This window comes from Halichoerus grypus, chromosome 8 (assembly GCF_964656455.1).
Source record: "Halichoerus grypus chromosome 8, mHalGry1.hap1.1, whole genome shotgun sequence".
NCBI lineage: Eukaryota > Metazoa > Chordata > Mammalia > Carnivora > Phocidae > Halichoerus > Halichoerus grypus.
In genome coordinates, this window is record NC_135719.1 from 74,118,386 (window position 1) to 74,138,782 (window position 20,397).

Consider the following 20,397-nt stretch of genomic DNA (forward strand, 5'->3'; position numbering starts at 1 on the left):
TTTCTGACCCTTAACTGGAATACTTAGCTTTCATTTTTCTTCTTTTTACATAAATTGTGTATATTGTGTTCCCCTCAGGGAGAACTTAAAAGCATTTGGTGTTATGGAGGCTCCATTCTAGGATCTTATTGCTTTTGAGATGAATAAATGGAAGTCTTGCTATCACTGGAACAGACCTATTTTTTTTCTATGTAACAAGCCATACAAGTAATACAGGGCTGAATCTGGCCCCAGAACTTCTAAAGTTCCAAGCCAGTTTCTTATGGCCAAATTTAGCTTCCAGCTTTCAGCTGATGAGGAGCTTTGGCATATAAGCAATCTAATTTTTGTTCGGCAAAATCTCCTTGGATGTTTTAAAAATAATTTTAAAATTTGTATTACCAGGTGATGCTCAAGCATTTCTTAGGGATTGACTGCAAATACTTGCTCAGAAAACCATGTACCTTAAAGGTACTTTATACCAGCCTTTGAGGTATTTGAATGAAATGGGTTGGCACCAAAACATTTCAATATGCTATAGGAAATGAAATATGGCCAAAGAGGTTTTTATGTTCTGACTATTTCTTTTTTCCATTACTAGCCGGAGGCAAGTAAATCGACTTTACATCCCCTCCCTGTTTTATTTTTATCAACTTCTTAGGAAGTTTCAGGGTTTTGTTTGTTTGTTTATTTGTTTGCTATTTTGCCTATCTTTGAACACATAAAATGGGAAATTTAAATTTTTAAATGTCTCTTATCTATTTATCTGCTCTTGTCTATTTCTCTTATCGGTTGATGAGATGTTGCTTTAAACACATTTAATATTACTAATTAATTTAATTACACATACTGTGGCGGCGTTAACACATTTTCTATTATCTGCTCCGATGTGATACAGTGCCCCTCCTACAGCCACCTTAACTCAAAGCTTTAATTGCTTTCCCCAAGCCTCAGCTCATGTTTGATTTATCTGATTTCTTTGTATAAAGATTCTCTAGTTTACGATGTGTACACAAGTCATTAAATTGGTGTTGATGTTTATGCAGTGAACTTGCCAACTGGTTACAGCAGACATCCCTTTACAAATTTATGACGGGGCAATAAAGACAAGTGTCAGAAGCCCCTTGTCTGGGCAAGGAATCACTTTCCTTGCACTATGTTGGGGACAGTAATGCAGACGCTTCCACTAATTTGAGTAGCAAAGGGCATGTTGAAATCCATATTTGTTACATTGTGGGCATCTCTAATTTACTGCAGTGAGAATGTGTGTGTGTGCGTGCGGGGGTGCGCATGCGTGTGTGTGACAGACACACACACACGTGTTTGCTCTTTGAAACGAAGCTATTATTATATTCAAGGATTTTAAGCAGGTGCTCATTCTTTGTCAAACTTGACTGGGTATATATGTAGATTATTATTATAGTCTGTGTCAATAATCTTAAATTCATCAGCTCTGACAAGTAAAAGAAATACGTGAAGAGGGCCGTGTATCATTTTTTTTATCTATACTTTTCTTTTTTGCAAAAATAGGCCAAATTAACAAATGTTCCCAAGTATTATGTTGTAAGAAGCTGGTTTCATTATGATAAGATCTTCAAAGATTATAGGTGTGAGTTTAATTTACTAATTTTTTTATGCAGATACAAGTCTTCCTGATGGAGAGCCCAAACATACTTAAAAATAGTTACATATGTGTTATGTTAGCTCTTCTTCATGTACTGGGATGTACCAACTTGACTGTCTTTGCCCTTTTAACTTCTCATTAATATTTGGAATTAAAAGACAGAAAAGTTGATTTTGATATATACTGCAGAGGATTTATCTCCAAGTATTATTTATTTCAAACTCTCCTGTGTATGTGTAAGTTTGTCTTCCCATAGATGATACCAAAGTAGCCAAAGAATTAAGATAAAATTAAAGAGCTCAGAAGCACAAGAAGAGCAAGCCAAATAAGGAAAGAAACACTTTCGTATTGGAAGAAAAGGATGGACGATCAGGGAGGTGGAGAGAAGGAAGGGAGGAAGGTATTCCAGATGGTTCTGAAATTTGTGCAGTAGAGGAGAAGATTCTCAAATGTCATGTGGTTTTCTGAAGAGACAAAAACAGGACTTTAATGTTGATGACAGAGAAGATAAACTGGAAGTGAGATAGTGAAATTCATTTTTATCTACATTTCCTCCCAATTCTCACCCTTTGTGGAAGCCCTTTCTCTTCATGCTGACAAAATTCAGATCATTAAATGCAGCTAAGAGTGCAGATTAAGAGAATAAATGTAGCAGTGTCTAATTAGCAAGGTTGTGCTGATGAGGACTTAAAATATTTGCTACCACTTACAAACTAAAATGACTGAAATAGCATAGAATATTCTGAAAATGTCTCTAGCGGAAAAGTGAAATAGAAGAGTAAGTTATACATTTTGGTATGAGAAAACAAAATGAAGGGGACTGGTTTTGATCTGTACCAGTCATCTGTTCACTTGGTCCATTTTTACTGGGGCCCTCCACTATAGAGTTCTGGGTTAAGCACATGCAGAATGAAGAGATGTGTGAAATATGGTTCCGTCTGTTGAGAATCTTACTCTCTTATTGGGGAGTCAGGGCCCCCCAGCATCTATATCCAAGGTGGTATATGATCTCTCCTCCTTGCTTCATTAATAAGTGAAGTGTGACCCAGATTTCAGCTGATTCCTTTGACCACTCAAGCGACTGTTTTAACCCTACACCATCTTGATGCAAAATTCAGTCACTTCATCAGCTTCTGGAAGAAATTGAACCGCATGAGGAGTTTTTGAATTTTCTAGTTTTACTAAAGATTTGCCATGACATGGGGAACTGTCACATCACATAGCACACATGTCACTTGGAAAATTCCCTTTAAACCCATCTCATCTGCAAGTATCCCCTCTTAACCTTACTCATCTCTCCATCTCTTCTCCTAGGCAGCTCTCAACACAGCTTGTCAGCCCTTTATTAGGCTGAGTTCCGGGTCACTAGAACCCTGGTCTGCAGGATTCATTTCAGTCTCCATTTCCTAACTATCCCGAGTTTATCAAAGATCTTTTTCAGTAGAGTTAGTTCTTCCTACAAAGCAATTATTTACCAGCATCTAAAAAAACAATAAAAATTTTTCCATATGATTTTTTAAGAGAGGAAGAATCACTTCAAAGTAGTGATCAAAGAAGATCTTGAATAATGGTATATCAGTCAGAATAGGCTATGTTATGCTGCTTCAACAAATAGTACCAGAATCTCAGTGGCTTAACATAAGAATTTGTTTCTTGGGCACACAAAGTCCATGAGGAGTTCGTGCTACTCTCTGAGGCAGCTATCCTGCATATGCAAGCTCAGCATGTAAAGGTCCTTCCATTTTGTGGCATCTCATCTCAATAAGTACCCCCATCTGCAGCAAGAGAAAGGACCTGGGGAATTTACATCAGCAAGCGAATTCTTTAGCCCCCAAAGAGCCTATGTCCCCTCAATCACATTCATTTGTCTTGAACTAGGAGCATGGCCCTGCCCAATTCATGGGGAAGAGAGGTACAGAGGGGCTGAGAAACATAGACCTCCATGTATATAAAAATCAGAAGAGAGCCTGAAATAAGGGAGAGCATTTGAACTATCTGCAAGATGGCAAATATTTTGATGGCAATAGTACAGGAATAAAATGGACAGAGAAGCCAGTGTGGTTCAGTTAGGATTTTACATATGTGTTCAAGAGTAGAGGGATGTAAGATTGGGAAGATAGGTTGGGCCCAGAATGTAAAAGACCTTCAAAGGCAGGTCAGGAATTTGTTTGTTTGTTTGTTTGTTTTGGGGGTTTTTTTAAGGGAGGAGAGAAGGAGGAGGGGAGAGGGAATCTTAAGCAGGCTCCACGCCCAGCATGGAGCCAACATGGGGCCCAATCTCACAACCCTGAGACCAGGAACTGAGCCAAAATCAAGAGTCAGATGCTTAACCGACTGAGCCAGCCAGGCACCCCAAGAATCTGGTTTTTGATTAAATGGAGCCATGCAAGTTTTGGGAAAGGTAGGAATGATTCATGCAGTTATCTCATGTGGGTGCTGCTGGTAATTGCTGGGGCTTGATTGTAGTCAGATTTAGAGACATGAAGACCAGTGAAAGATTTCCTTCCAAAACAGCTAAGTAGGAAGTGACACCCAAATTCTGGTGTTCCTGGGGAAAACAAAAAGGATACTGTATTACTTCATCTCCTTACTTAATATGTCCCATTATTTTTTGTGTACCTCTGCTCACCTTAACCAAAATGCCTTTGAAAGAACCCACCACTTTTAAGACCCATTAATGGACAAAGAAGATGCTGAATAATCACACATCACAGAAAACGTTTGTATTTAGAAACACTGGTGATACTCATGAGCGTTTAAACTGTGTGAAGGTATTAGTTAGGAATCAGCTATGTTAGGATGAGAGGATTAATGGAGAAAACTCCCAACCACGTAGTAGAGCAATGGAAACAAAAGATTCTGATTTGTGACTCTATTTATGAATAATATGAATAAATAGCTATTATGTTATGTCCTTAATTATGTGCCAGATGCTAGGTTAGTACTTGAGTCCATTAAGATGACCCTTAAGACCTGAGGTGTTCTGGCACCGGCTGCTTCTCTGGCCCTATCCTTCCACACAGCTCCCCTCACCTGCTTTAGGACTCTGGTCTCCTGGCTTTCCAGCCTCCTGGCTAGCTCGGACTTCACTCAAGTCTCTGCTCAAATGTTACCTTCTCAAAATGCTCTCCCTGACTACCCTACAGAAAAGATCAGCATCCCTGGTCACTTTCTATCTCAGTTCAGAAATGACCTTAATCAAGTTTTTATTTATAAAACTTAGCCCCAGGCAGATTGTGTGTGTGGTTGTTGTTGTTGTTTATTGCCTATATCTCTTATCAGAATATAAATTCCATGAGGTCAGGGATTTGTCTCGTCTGCTTATTACTACTGTATTCTCAGGGCCAGTAACAGTTTCTGGCACTCAATAATTGTTTGTTCAATTAACAAATGACTTATTTAAACCTCATAAGACCCCTATGAGGTAGGCGCCATTAATTTTCCTATTTTATGAGCGAAGAACCTGAATCCTAGAGTGATTCAGTGGCCTCTTCAAAGTTTCACAGTTTGGAGCCAAGATTAAAAGCCAGGACTGTCTGATTCCAGAGCCCATACATTTTGCCACACTACTCCTCTGACGACCCTATACTCAGATCGTAGTACTTTAAAGTTGGTATAAAAATTGTTCTTTAAGAACCCAAACATTCAATGTATATGCCTGAACAATTTCTCTGACTTCAATATATATTTATTGAAAACATGATAAATATTTCTATATGTATGAGAAAGTAAATGGACCCCCGCCCCCCCACCCCCCCCACTCTAAAAAAAAAAAAAGGTATCTTGTGGAGCTAATAAAAGGTGATCTTGAAGAGCAAATTTGCTCACATGGGCCAAATGCTTCCTCCTGCAGAGTGGGCTGCTTCCCAAAGAATTAGCCTCTCTCAAAATGAATTATTAACCCCAGCATCCTGGCCAAATTCCCACTTGGATAATCTAGGAACTGTTCAAAACTTGGAATCTATTGAAATTAGCCTGGCTTGATTGCAGTCTCTGCATTAATTGTGATATAATAGAGTTTCTCCAGAGATTTGTGCATATATTATTCTAATTTGTATAGGCTGGCTTTGTCTCTTAAATTTTTTTAGTTTCTTCTTCCCCTTGTGAGATATGTCCTGAATTTCTGTATAAGTTTGTTTGTTTTTGTTTTTTTTAATTTTGGTGGGTGAATAATTGTAAGCTTCTTTTCCCTTGGACTTGCCAAACCTTTTTCTCATTTGAGTGGCTAGTTAGTCTTTTGGTCATTCTAGAAGCATGTCGCAGACTTTAGCCACCAGAAGCTTCCAGATTCCCAACTCTCTTGCACAGGTGCAGGGATAAGCCTGGGTAGGGACAAGATTCATTCGTTGAAGTTTTCTAGTTGTCTTTTTCAAATGTATGTTCCAGTGGGAGGCACATATGTATTTTAAAGTTTAAAATAACTGATCTAATGAAAGAACTATTTAGGACTGTCATACTCATCCTAAAATTACAGCTATTAATTTCTTCAGACAATTTTGTTAAATGATATGGGCCACTTGTTTGTCTCAGCCAAGAGCAGGCACTGTAATATCACTTACGTTCTGGAGAGATTGGGAGGTATGAGTTTAGTTAAAACTACCGAATCACTTTGTTTAGGTCAAACTAAAACAAAGACTGTAGAAATCCATTGTGTCACGTGATTTTGATGGTAGCTGTAGACCTCATATAATTCATCAAGTCTTGCTAACATCACGTGATTCTTTCTATGAGTTGGCCTTTCTTGCCTTGAATTGGCATAATCAAATCTCCAATGCAAAGGATTATAATAGGTAACTCTAACCATGTTTTCATATTCTATGCTTTCTCCCTAATTGATGTGAAGAATAGGAGTGAAGATGCTATTAAAAGGTAAAAAGTTATTCCTAGGAAAAAGTTGGCCTCATAGATTTTCAGCACAAAGAAGGAAATTGAGAACTTGTGGCTTATGTCTTTGCATTTATTTCTACCCGGATCACAAACAAGTGTTAAGTCACTTATGCTTTCTGCGTTCACTTCTTTATCTTTACCAAGTAAGAGGAGACAATGGATGTAAGCCATGTGTACTTACAACTTCAGCGGCTAATATTAGAAAAATGCTTTGAAAATGACAGATGGGAAGAGCTATAAATGCAATTGCTAATGGATTTATGTGCTCTCTCTCCCTCCTTCCAACCTATTTCTACCAGTACTTTCCAAAAAATTTCCCAGGGCTCCACCTGAAGTATGACCCGATGGCACCAAAGCACATGTGTTTCCTGAGTCAGTTGAGTGTTTCCAAAATGTATCTACACTTTAAATTTAAATGTTTATCCACTAGGGTATTAAATCATGGAAAGTGTTACTGCCTTGGTATAACAGTCATATACTTCTACCTAGACTATTGTTATAAGTTCTGTGGGGCTTTTTACGGGTTTTTTCCCCCTATATCTTAGTCAATATGGGCCTAGAAATACCTAATTCCTTGTGGAAAAAAAACAATTTTGATTTTCAATAGTGTAAACAAATTGATAGGAGGATGCTTTTAAATCTGTAACATGCAGAAACTTCCCATCCCCTTGCCATTAGCCTCCTCCCAACTGAGTGGTTCTACCTACTAATGTGAGAAAGTAAAAGCCTAAACACTGATATTTGTCCACCTTCCCTTGTGCGCTTGAAATGAGACACTCCATGCTTCAGTTTCAGGTCAAGCCTTGAAAGTGCTCATTCATTTATTCATTTCCCAGTTATTTATTGAGCTTATACTACTCTCCCAAGTACTTTCCTACCAGCTAGGCATACAGCAGTGAACAAAACAAGTGCAAATCCAAGTGCTTATTAATAAATTCATCAGAAGGTTTCACCCGGCATTTCTTGTAAACATCTAAATTTGTTAATAAAAAGAGGAGCATTACTCCACTGGTGGTATTAATTGCTTTGCAAGAACATTATTTATCTTATGAAAGAACTTTAGCAAAAAGCAAACTCCTTTAGCAATTCAACTTACAGTATTTATACTTGCTATAAATTGTATTCCCAAATGTCCAAGGAGTTAAAAAAAAAGTAATGTCTCCAGGGAGTGGTCTAGGTTCTGTAACACTGTTGGGACGTCAGTCACTTTAAATGAAAAGGGAGAATGTATTCAGGAGCTCAAGGAAAAGAAAAGAGAACATAACCAGTGAAATGTCAAAATACCAATCTCAGTCTCTGTTTCTCCATTGCTCTAGATACCTGACTTCTTAGATATCTAATCCAGAACCTGACAGCTATCCATTATTGTTTATAGAATGGTACAAAGATCACTCTGATCAAATTGCACATAGGTTTATACATTCTTTATAACAGTATTATCAGGCCATTTCAAAATTGACTGGGTAGGTTAGAAAAAAGATGAAGACCTTATAAAGTAGTGGTTTATATATTTTTTCCCTGAATTTCTTTCTTGTAGTGTACACTCTGAAAATTTTAAATGTCCAGATGGCTGAATTGAAAAGTCTTTAGTTTCTGCCAGGTCAGATGTGATGCTAAATGGATACTGATTATCAGCTGGGACTGTTCAAAGGAGGAGAGTTCTTTAGTCTAGATTTCTCCAATATCCAGGCCAAATCCAAGTCATGATCTTACATGGGGATGCAGAGTTGTGAGTTGGATGGTGATTTCTAGGCATACTTTTGCCCTCTTTGAGATAATTTTTGGTTCCTCCTGTTTACCTCTTGCCTTCTCTTCTCTCTTTTCTTAAGAAAATATTCTTATTTAGATAAAGTGTAATCAACAGTTTCATGGTATATATGTAAGAATAATAACCTTGGATTTTCTTAATGATTTTCTGCTAGAATCTAAAGGCCATTTGTGGCTTATTTCTTGCCATGTGGCAATCCTTAAGTGTTTTAACTTCTTAGAAAACTAAACCCACTCAGCTTATGTTGCTATGAGGGTATATTTCCAATTACTCAAATAGGAGTATTTAAATTTTTTAGATATTTAAATAATGCATATGATTTCGTCTGGAACACACGAGTAGTGAAGGTACCTTCAGACTTTACCTCAAACTACCCTGTTTCAAATGAAAGCCTATGGTCAACTCACCTTGTGATAAAATAGTTATGCTCTTAAAAAAATAAAATAAAAAATAAAATAAAATATTTATGCTCTATGTATTATAGTGGAATATGGGTCAAACTTAAGTTCATCTGCCAAAGATACAACGTACCAAGCAGGTATCAGAAGTGTTAGAGGGCTCTGTCCATCATGTAGAAAAGTCAGGGGCGATATCCAAACTATTGACCAGTCAACAATCAGAAAGAATGCTCAACTAATTAGAACAGATGCTGGCCATACTGGTTCATACTACTCGAATTCAGCTACATTAAAGGGTTGTCCTTTTAAAGTCCAGTTTTTGTGGAGACAACCATTTTCAGGGCTTCTTAAATCCTTGTAAGAAATATTTTCATGCAAAAACCAGAATTATTTGTTTCTAAGAATGTAAAGATTTCTAATATACAAATCAGGAGGAATAAGAGGTAGCTATCACTTTCTATAAAATCTTATCACTTAATAGATTAGAAAGTATATAGCCAATTTGGTAATTTCACATATTCATATTTTTACTATGTTCCTCATTATTCCTCTCTTTTATCCAAGTTGATAAGCAGATGAAACATGGTAGAAAGGTAATTAGAAAAACACTTTCTGCTGAGGTCAGCTTGGCTACCTAAGCCAAGAGTAACCTTTTCTCAATATTTTCTGATTTGCTGTCCAAGTTAGGAAGAAAGTAGCCACATATAATATTTAAGTAAGCTATAAATATATATTAGCATATATTCTTATTCTTTTGTCATGAAACCTTTCTATTTTTGTGTCTATATTTTCTTTTAGTCCACAAGTTTCTAATTCATTTGGATTTACTCAGCAAAGCATTTAATTATGGTGGTAAAGGTGAAATACTATTGAATGATTTGATATTTCAGTATTTAATCACTTTTATCTTGAATGAGTAAATGTTTAGTCAATAAATATCCAGAGTCATGAAGACATGTATTTTTATATACATGTATATTTTCTCATTTTGTTTGGTTAGGACATAGATTAGATAGTTGATGATCTTCTATAATTACCAGAAGAAACATATTCATAAGTACGTTGAAAGACATTTTAAAGGTATGCTAGTTACTGATGAATTGATTTGCTCCAAACAGAAATTGGAAACTCACAACGTGATTGTTTTCATCTGCTTAGAAACACTTTATGTGTAAAGTATTTGTGTGTTTGAAAGTTTAGGTGAAATAGTAATGGGCAGTGTATGCACAGAGATCAGTGTTGCGACAGCACCTTGTTCTGTCTCCATCTTGATTCAGTTAACTTTCACTAAACAGGCTGCTTCAAAAAAGGGAAGGAAAAACAACTTGATGAGATAAAACTATGGGGAATTCCAAAATAAATACTGGTAACTGACCTTTTTTGATGGCCCATTAATAGTTTTCTTACTATGGTATGTGTTGGTTGCTTTATTTACTAGTATAGTGGATAACTACGGTAAACACTTGGGTAATATCTTTGACCTTTTCATATTCTCTGGACTGATCTTTCTCCCATGTCTTTTAAAATCATATAAATTCTAAAGCATTTTAAAGAACATGGAATTATAATTAAACAGGGAAAAAGGTCAGGTGGTTTTTGTTTTTTGGGTTTTTTTTTAGCCCACTTGCCCCTCCCCCCCATTTTTAGAGTATATGTCTAAGTATATAGTTGTATCCAGTGCTTATTTATATGCAAAAAGCAGCTCTGTATAACAGAAAAACAAGCCAGCTTGGAACCTCTGAACCAAGTTTCTAATGCCAGTGTTCTACACATTAGTGTTTTTATCTTGGTGCACTGTAAAAATGAAAGAATTAACTCTTATTCAGGAGGTCTGATTCCTCATTGCCACCCTGATTGAAACCTTCTCCATAATCTGGTGCAAGAAATGGCCATTCACTACTAAGGTTCTCTTTTTTAACCACTACTGCCCATCATAAGAAGTCATTCCTTTACAGCTACTTTCTTTTTATTTTTATGACTTTTTAACTTATCATTAACCCCATTCTCTTATCCTGTACTCTGAGATGAACAAGAAGATAATATCCACAACATTTCCATTACTTACTCTAGAGATAATAACCTTTTTTGAAAAAAAGATAACCCTCTGTTTCTTTAAACAACAACTTCCTCTTTAAATCTATGGTAGCTTTCTCTTGTCACATTGGACTTTCAGTACATTCTTAAGGTAAATCCAACAAAATTATTTATAGCATAGTCCATGCAAAGAAAATTAGACTAAACATACTAGAATTGTTTTTTATAGTTTGTAAACTTGCTTAATAATTCTTTAATATGTATCTCACTTCTTTATCCATTTTTTTTCATGTTATTAAAGAAATGCAATGGACTAATCACTAATCCTCATTTCCTTCTAACTCAGTCTCATACCCACTGTGTCTGGACTTGTTAAGTAGGATTGTTGTCCTAAGATTAGATACAAGTATCTCTGTTGTCTAGACATTATATAACCCTCTACCACGTACTTCAGATCCTTGTATTAAAGGAACCCCTTAGACTCTTTAACAAGAAGAGATATTAAATGCTAATGAAAAGTCCCATGCACGTATTTCTTTTCTACAGCTTCTCAGTGTCACCATCTGAATTTGCCAATTTCTACCCTGTTCTCTACATATATAAAATTTTACTCTTGTTTTATTTATTTATTTATTTTTAAAAAGATTTTATTTATTTATTGGACACAGAGAGAGCGAGAGAGGGAACACAAGCAGGGGGAGTGGGAAAGGTAGAAGCAGCCTTCCCGCCGAGCAGGGAACCCGATGCGGGGCTCAATCCCAGGACCCTAAGATCGTGACCTGAACCGAAGGCAGTCGCTCAACCAACTGAGCCACCCAGGCGCCCCTTTACTGTTGTTTTAAATAAGAGCTGGTTTTCACTGTTTCATGTGTGATGCCATAAAACGTTGGTATTATTTGCCTCTTTGCACGTCTCCTTCCTTAAATCTCCCTTCTCATTTGCTATCCACCTCTCGTCTCCACCGACTTCTCTCTCAGTTCAAAATAGTATTTTTAGGTTGCAAAGAATTTATTTGTTTGCATTCTCAAACTTGATTAATTCAACATGTAGTTATTGATGCCTCTTGCATGCTGGGCTCTGAACTAGATTCTGGAAGTCAAATGTGCATAGCTGGTCTCTGCTCTCAAGGGGCGTAGAGTCTAATAAGAGAGGTAGACAAGTAAGCAAGTATTTGCAATGCAGTGGTGTGGCGTAAGGGGGACATGTAGGGTGACATAAGAACATGTAGAAATGGGTGTTAAGTAATTTACAGGATAAAATCTTGCTATTGGTATCCACAATTCCTAGGTAGACATAAGATGTTCCATACGAAATGTTCTTTGAGATTATGTAAGCATGAAATTTCTTCTTGCTGGGGAAACCAGGGACATCTTAAAAAAGGGAGGAGGCCAGGCCAACAAGGTTTAGGCAAGTCCCTTTCTCCTCAGTTGACCTCAGTTTTGTTAGACACAAAATAAGAAAGTTTGAATGAGATGACTCTAATGTCCTTTCTAGTTCTAAAACTCTCAGTCTGTAAGTTTTTCTTTTTCAGTTCACTGAAAAATCTAAATAGCCCAAACCTGTTTTGAAATCTATTTCAACAAATGATCCATAAAATAAATAAGCAAAAATTCAATTTTTTGGAAAAGTGGTCTGGCTATAGAACTGAGTAGTCTCATAAAATATTGATTTGGTCATAGTGTGGAAATGTGAAATGATTGTTAAATGAGTCAAGGCCTTATTTGTGGCCTTTGGCTCATTTGGTAAGATTACCCATTAGCCATGTAAGCAGCGTAACACGCATGACCAAGCAGCTCATGGGAGCGTCCTAACAAATGTTAAATAAAAATTATCTTTCTCTAGCCTTAGGAATATATTTCTGTTATTTTCAAAATAAGACTGAGCTCAGCTTTAAAGTCTCAGTCAATAGGAAAATAATTATATCCATTGTGCTTAAAATTCTGACTCCTATCTGTAAATGTTTTATAATATGTTTTCCTAATACTTTTTATATCTTTTTGGAAATTTAGAAATTTAATGGGGGTAAGGAGGTGGAACCTAGCTGACTGAGTCGGGAGAACAAGGCAACTCTTCATTTGGGGGTTTTAAGTTCAAGCCCCAGGTTGGGTGTAGAGATAATGTAAAAATAAAAATCTTTAAAAATAAAAAAATTTTAAAAATTAAAAAGAAGTAGAACGGGTATTGGTGGTATCTAACCACTTAATTTCATCACTCCTGCCCATACAAACTCCCTCTATACCATTAGAATATGTATATGTAACATTCCCTCTTGAAGATGCAAAAAGTGTTACTTCTTGTTCCAAGACACTTGCTTTTTATTCTTTTAGTCATTAACTTTGGTTTCATAAGAAATTCCTTCTTCATTTTTTTATTTTATCTATATCTTGATAATAATAAATTTAATAACTGTTCTTAAAATCTCTGGATGATAATCCATCAGGCTCATTCAGTATTCCTTTAGCTTATCTACCGGAGAGAGAGCACTTTTCTTTTTGCTCTTTTTTAATGAGGCCTTCCTACCATGGCTCTAAATATCAGCCAAACATGGTAATCTCTTAGGATCTGGCTATTATTAAAAAATCTCTCAAACCTTTTCTGAATTTTAAAACGTGACTATTATAATTCAATCTATTTACTTCAATGTGAACTCAAATGGAAGTGAATCTCCTGAAATAGCCACATTTTCTTCATCCCAAATATACATGTAGCATAAAAAAACAAAACAAACCCCAACTAATTAATCTAAATCTGAAATCTGGGTTTCCATGACACCAAACATCTGGATGAAAAGTGAAAAATTTAGTAGATGTTTTCAAATATCCAAATATTGTGTCGGTAAAACAGTTAAATGACTGAATCTTTCCATTTTTATCTGAGTATTTATGCTTCATATACGTAGCACAGACAAAGATGTATTGAGCACCTATTATGTGGGATACACTGTTGCTAAGTGCTTTTAATCTTGACCTCTGTCCTCAAATGATTTGCAGTGCAGTGAAGGGTATAACACAAGTACACAGATATACATTAAAAAACAGTGTGGATCAAATAAAAACGCAAGAGAGAAGGAGAGAAAGTGCTGTGAAATTTTTAGGGAGAGTGACTACTGCTGGAGAGGATTTTCCACTGGATCCAGTGTTTGGACTGGCCATGATGGACATGCCAGAATCATGGAAATGGAAGGGAATGGTGTAAAATGCACTCTCCTTCGGCAGCTGGGAATTTTACTGAAATAAAATAACCCCAAATCAGCTGGAAGATTGCAAAAGTTGTGTCATTTTGCATTATCACAGCCTTTGGTTTCTGTAAGGTTTTTGAGTCTTAGGTATTTTGATTAGTAAATTTCTATCATTTCCCTTAAGAGTTTCAACTTGACACAAGAAACATACTGAAACTTACTCTCTGTTTGGTCATTTTAAGAAACACCATAAGAATTCTACCTTATACTTTGCTTTTCTAATTTAGATTTAAAAAAATTCTGGGTTTTATATACATTGCATGCTTAAACCTCTATCTTCCAAGTTAGGTCATTTTTTAATTTATTGGGATCACAACTCTGATAAACTTTTTTTAAAAATCCCAATCCTCAAGGTTTTTGTTATGTTTGATCAGAGTCTGCAGGGGTAGATGGAAGCAAAATGGTTCATTTCTTTCCTCTTCTTCCTCCTCCTTCCTTCTATTCTTTTTGTTTTGTTTTGTTTTTAACAACAAATAATCATTTTTAGCTGGAGGGGGTAAAGGAATAAGCTGAGAAGATTCCAGGTAATATAAGTCGTGTCATGTGTATGAGTCAGGACTAATTATTGGCTCAAGTAACTGAAAGGTAAAAAGAGCTGGTTTTAGGTAAAGCTGTATCCAAGTGCAGAAATAACGTCAGGAATCTATTCTTCATTGGCTCTGCTTTTGTCTGCATGGGCTTCATCCTCAGTCAGGCTTTTCCATTTTGGTGGCAACAATGGCACCAGCAACTCCAGGCACATATTCTACTGACTGAGTAACCCCCGTGAAGAGAAAAGGCCTTTGACTGACAGTCCTTCTGACTCCCATTACCCTAACTTGGGTTTCATTCTCAATGCAGCCGGAATGGCTAACTATGTCGATTGACTAAGCCTGGCCAGTTGGCCACCCCTGAACACATTCCTAAAGTAAAATCAGGGTACTATTACCAAAAGAAAAGGGAAAGATACTTCAGTGAGAAACATTAATGTTAATGGGGAAAACCTCCACTAAATGTCAAGAGAGCAGGTGGTTATCTCATCTCTTACCACTGCCTGTTTCTATGACTGGGCGTATGTTACTCAAGCCTGTGAGTCTTGGTTTTGTCATCTACATAAGTTGGGTTCCAGACCATAGTTCTAGCTAAAGACCTTTTTCTTCTACTCTTTTGTGGTTCTGATCTCAAGAACTCAGGACAGAGATAAGGGGACACACAGAAAATGCAGACATTTACAAGTAGTAACACAAAGTGAGAGATACATCATGTTTCCTGTAGAAGTGCTTAGGGTAGAAACAGGAAGTGAGTTTGGCAGTGGAAGAGTGAAGGGTTTGTACTGCATCCTGAGGTAGTGATTAGAAGCTCAAGACAATTTGAGAGAGAGAGAGTATGTGTGTGTGTGAGAGAGAGAGAGAGAGAGAGAGAATCACTACGATTCACAATTAACCATCACAGACTTTATTATAATCTCTATAGATACTCCACAACCCATATAGAGCTTTGTTAACCTCTTCATTTTACCTTACAGAGACTGGATTCCAGGCACAGTCTTGTTCAAGGTGACAGAACAGCTTGACTGAGAACTTGTCTAGTTTTTTAGTGTGTTTGGGTTGTTTTTTTTTTTTTTCCATTTTTCCTACAAATATTTAGAGATACTCAGATGGAGTTGGGGAGAATTACAAAAGTTTAAAAAACCTAGGGCTTTACCCTCAGAAAGTTATACTTAATGAAAACAAAATATATAAATGACAATGAAAGGCTAAAATTATAAATACCAAGTAAATTGCAATATGAATTTAGTGGAAAGAAGATTACCTTCAACTGTGAGGATGTGATGGGTTTTAAATATCTTGTTTCTTGTTTTATGTGAAAATGTTATTTGTTGCACACGTTCTAGTCATAGCATAGGAATTTTTGTTTACATAAGAAAAAGGTGTTGAATTAATGGCCACTGAATAACTTTGACATTCCAGAAAATGCATTTATTTATTCAGGGGTTAAGTCTTTAGCACCTTTGCATGTACCCCAGTTCAGTAAGCATAGTCCTAGAGTAATAAGGGATATTTACCCAACGCAGTTTTTAATTTAATTTTTTTTAAGATTTTGTTTATTTATTTTAAGAGAGAGAGCACACAAGCAGGGGGGAGGGGCAGAGGCAGAGAGAGAAGCAGACTCCCTGCTGAGCAGGGAGCCTGATGTGGGGCTCGATCCCAGCACTCTGGGATCATGACCTTAGTTGAAGGCAGATGCTTAACCAACTGAGCCACCCAGGCGCCCTACCCAATGCAGTTTTATTGTCCACCTCAGGAAAATTGCTTAGAGGGTTCCATATATGAGTGGCATCATCAAAATCTCAGTCACCTGGATGAACTCTACAGAGCAAATAGTGTCTTGGAGGGGATTGAGGAAAGGGAAGCAGTCACCATAGTGATCAGTTTCCAAGTGTTTGCTCAAACTAAAACCCTGCCCAACAAATTACTACATTGTTTGTCTTAATGGTTACATTACATCATCACAGAAGTCATTTGACAAATTGGTCATTGTTCTTCAAGAGCTCGTCTAGTAAGCTTCATAGGCTGGTAAGTGAGTCAAACTCATTGGGTAGGGAAATAACTTAAGAGGCAGGACTGGCCCTAGAGATGTCCTGCTTTTAAAAATTATCCAGTCAGAGCGTTACCATAACAAAAGAATATCTAACTTTATAAAAATGTTAAATTACTATGGCATTTTAAAAATATGATGTGTATGAGTTAATTACAATTACAATAAATTAGTTATAATTTAAAAATTAATAGCCTTTAAAACCATTGTTTGAAGTCGTACACACAGAGACAGCATAGGTATCTATAAACAAATAGTAAAAGCCTCTACCCCATGCCCTACATAAATAACATAAACCATTATCAGTGTGTGTTTTTCCAGATGTTTTCTTGCAGTACAGGGACAGATATATACATATATAATTAATCTATCTATTTTACAAAAATTCACAAGACATGTTCTACAATTTGCTTTTTTTCACTCAACAACATCTGGGAAAAACTTTTTCATGAGAGCCTCACATTTTATTAACTATGATTCAGTTGATAGATCAGTTATTTATAATTTTTCACCCTTCCAAATCCTACCGTTTTCATTTATCCTGTATTTCTCATTCATGAGATGATTAGAAATATCACTTGAAGTATTCTTAGACATCAGTGCAAATCCTTTCGACATGGAATAAAATTCATGATAAATCATTTCCAATTTGGACATTATTGGAGAGGGATTAATCACAAAAGATTATTATTAAGTGGTTTCATCCAAAAACTGTTTCACTGATGTATTCCAAGGATACTGTAGATCCATTTCCATGTACTTGATAAACCAGGTTAACCTCCAAAGGAGAGAGGGGGAGAAAGTCTAAGGTTAGTATCTTGAAGAAAGATAATACCTTACTTTCAAATGAGTCTTTAGGAAAAAACAAAGGCAATTAAAAATATTTTCTATCTACACTGGGTTGTGAGCCATACATGTCTTATTAACTTTTTGAAGAGTTGTCAGTTGACATTCAAAGTAAGGAGATCCTTGTGATTCACTTCTGTTCAACAGTGGCTTTAGAACTATTTTGGGATGTGAAAAACTTTGACCTATGCTGGTTCTTTCTTGATGAAGGGAATCATCATCGTCGCTATTATGTTACGGTGTACGTTCTTAAAAGTAAATTGAGCCACCTCTGGGCCACTGGACCAGAGTGAGTTGGCCCCCAACAGTGAACAGACTAAACTCTAGCTTTAGTCCAAGAATATGGAAACTGACAACAAATTATTACTTGTGGTCCACTTCCAGTTTTCAAGTGCAAACATACCAAAGTTTATTTTAAATTTGAGCCAGTCAGACATTTAGTAATATACATCAAAGAAGAAGTGAAGGCTTCCCATGTTTATTATTTCAATATGATGTCTGTTCTAATAAAGTAGAAGAATGTGTATGATAGACCATGTAGTAGGAATTCTCTGGTTCTACAGTTAGGCCTTAAATATATACATGTATTTGTAAATTAATCCAAAACACATTGCCATGGTTCCAGTTCCTCTGAAAGCTGATTGTTTTCTATCCCTTTTTAAATTTTAGAAATACAGTGGCTGACTGCCAGAACACTTTCAGATAAACAGTCCACTCCATGTATAAAAGGGGCATAGAATCACGAATGTTCAAAAACCACAGAACGTTATTTAAATAAGTTAAAGTTATTATGGTCTTCCCTATTAATTAAAAAAAAAAAGCCATCTGTGCAAGGTGAATTTTGGTAAGGTCCCAATTTTTTTAATGATTGAGGATGGAATTTGCAACTGCTTCTCATAGTGGAATGAAAGTACGGCTCAGGGATTCCCAAGATAAAATGTACTGTTTATGTAATTTTGTGGTCATTTGACTAAATTTCTAATAAAACACTGGAAAGAATGCTTGTTATTTGATCAGAATTTACAGTCCTACTTCAAGGAATTGGCTCGCCCCTCACATCAGCTTTCTACGCTTCTACTTCCTTAACAACCTAAACCTTGATTTCATCTAAACCTTCCGTGTGTGTGTGTGCGTCTGCCTCTGTCCCTCTTTTTCACACACGCACACACACACCCCCACAACACCCATGTGTTGTTAGACCTGCCTTGAGCAAATGCATCCAACAGTGAGCAAGACTGAACACACCAAACAGAAAACACTGCGTAAAGAAACACACTGGATGACGTTACCGGTGCATATCAATGCGCTCTTGCAATAGGTCCTCGTTTTCCTTTTTGTTATTTGCACGTTTCCGATCAATCTTCCATCACTTCCATATAGGGACAATAACCTAATAAACCTAAGCTTTCAAAGTCTTAAGAGGGACAAAAAGTCAAAAGGTGCTCCTCCCTTGAATTTGGCAAGAAAATACTATGACCAGAAGGATCTGCGGATTGTTTTTGGTCATTGCCGCCGAACCACTGTTTTCAGTCAATTAAAATTTGTACCCTAGGCCTTTTCCAGTTTGAAGCCACCCGGGCATCTGTGATGAGCAATCCTTCTTGTTTGGGCAGTCATTCATTATCTCCATTACCAAAAGGAGAATAGAGGACAATTACGTTGTTTGGACGAATCAGAGTGTTAGGAGGAGTATTTGTCGTGGCAGCAGAGTGCCGTACCTGACAGGCAAGGATTGATGGCCAGGAATGAGTGTGAGTGGCCAAAGCAGCCTCATAGGATGCAAATTACTGACTGTGGATTCCAATTTATCCTGTTCATTTTTCTTGCCCGTGCTGAAGACCATTAGTGGTTTTTGAAGCAGTGAAGGGGTCATTACTAATGTGGGTAGGCTCGAAGCAGGAGGGGGAAGGAGGGGAAAAGCCTTCTGTAATTACACAGCTTTCAGGAACAGTCTGGAGGCCCTAGCCAAAAAAGTGTCAACACCTCGCAATCAGAAAAATTTATTTTCATTTTATGCTTAACCCATATTAACTCAACATTATCATCTTTCTTTGTTAACATTTGCAGAATATTAAAAGCCTGGCTTCTATATTAATACAAATCTGGTTAACCCCTTTTGCTGTACAGGGGATTTTGTTTAACCTAATGGCATTTGGGTTTGCTAATGAGTAATTGTGCACGTTTTGGATAATGCACACTATTATAGAAGGTGAAATACCTGAAGAATAAAATTTTAGATGATTGAAAAACATGCATTCTCTCCAACTCTGGGATGATTAGAATGCTCTGAATGGAATACTCTGTTGTTCCTAACATCACCACTTAATAATGTTGATGGGAAATCATATTAAAGGCTTCCTAGTTTATGAATGACTTTGACATGCTGGATAAAAGTTTACTTTTTTCTGTTTAAGAAAACCAGTGAATTTAGAGCAGGGACCTCTCTAGAGATGTGTTTTTTAATTATGTACGTGCAACTACAGTGTCTCTGAAATGAGTGTGTGATTCTAAAATAGCAATCCTTGAATTCAGAATGATAGAGGAAAGTGGTCAATGATGGGAGGGTGGTTCAGTACAAATGGTGAGCTGTGATGGGAAGTAAAGAATGAAAAAGCATTGAAACCCATGGCTTCATTTGCTGATTTCCATACCATAAGGTCAAATGTAAAATTTCTATATGAAGCCTTGCACGTGATTGACTCCTTTTGATGTGTGGTCATCGTGTGTGACCCATTGTGTTAACGCAGAGCAGTAACCAATAAAAATGAGTGCATCTCCCACTGTCCTTTAAAGGAGTCAACATAAATACAGTCAGTAAACTCTGTTACAATTGGATCAGTTGCTGTGGCTTCTAAGAATAGTAGTGATGACCTACTATCTCGCTTTCCAAACTTCTGTCAATAACCTCAGATTAACTAGGAAATAATGATTATATTGGCCATCTCACAAAGATGACATAGGATAAGGGCTTCACGTAGGTTTTCGAGGCAGTAGAGTAAAATGGCCCTGAAACTAGTTCTCTTAGTGTAACTGAAGTGATTGCAGA

General features: G+C 36.7%; 1 protein-coding gene across 7 annotated transcripts in view; it reads left to right on the forward strand.

Moving 5' to 3' along the window:
• MEIS2 (Meis homeobox 2) overlaps positions 1-20,397 on the forward strand; it is a 202,642-nt gene that overhangs the window by 122,013 nt on the left and 60,232 nt on the right. The gene's annotated exons all lie outside the window — the stretch shown is intronic.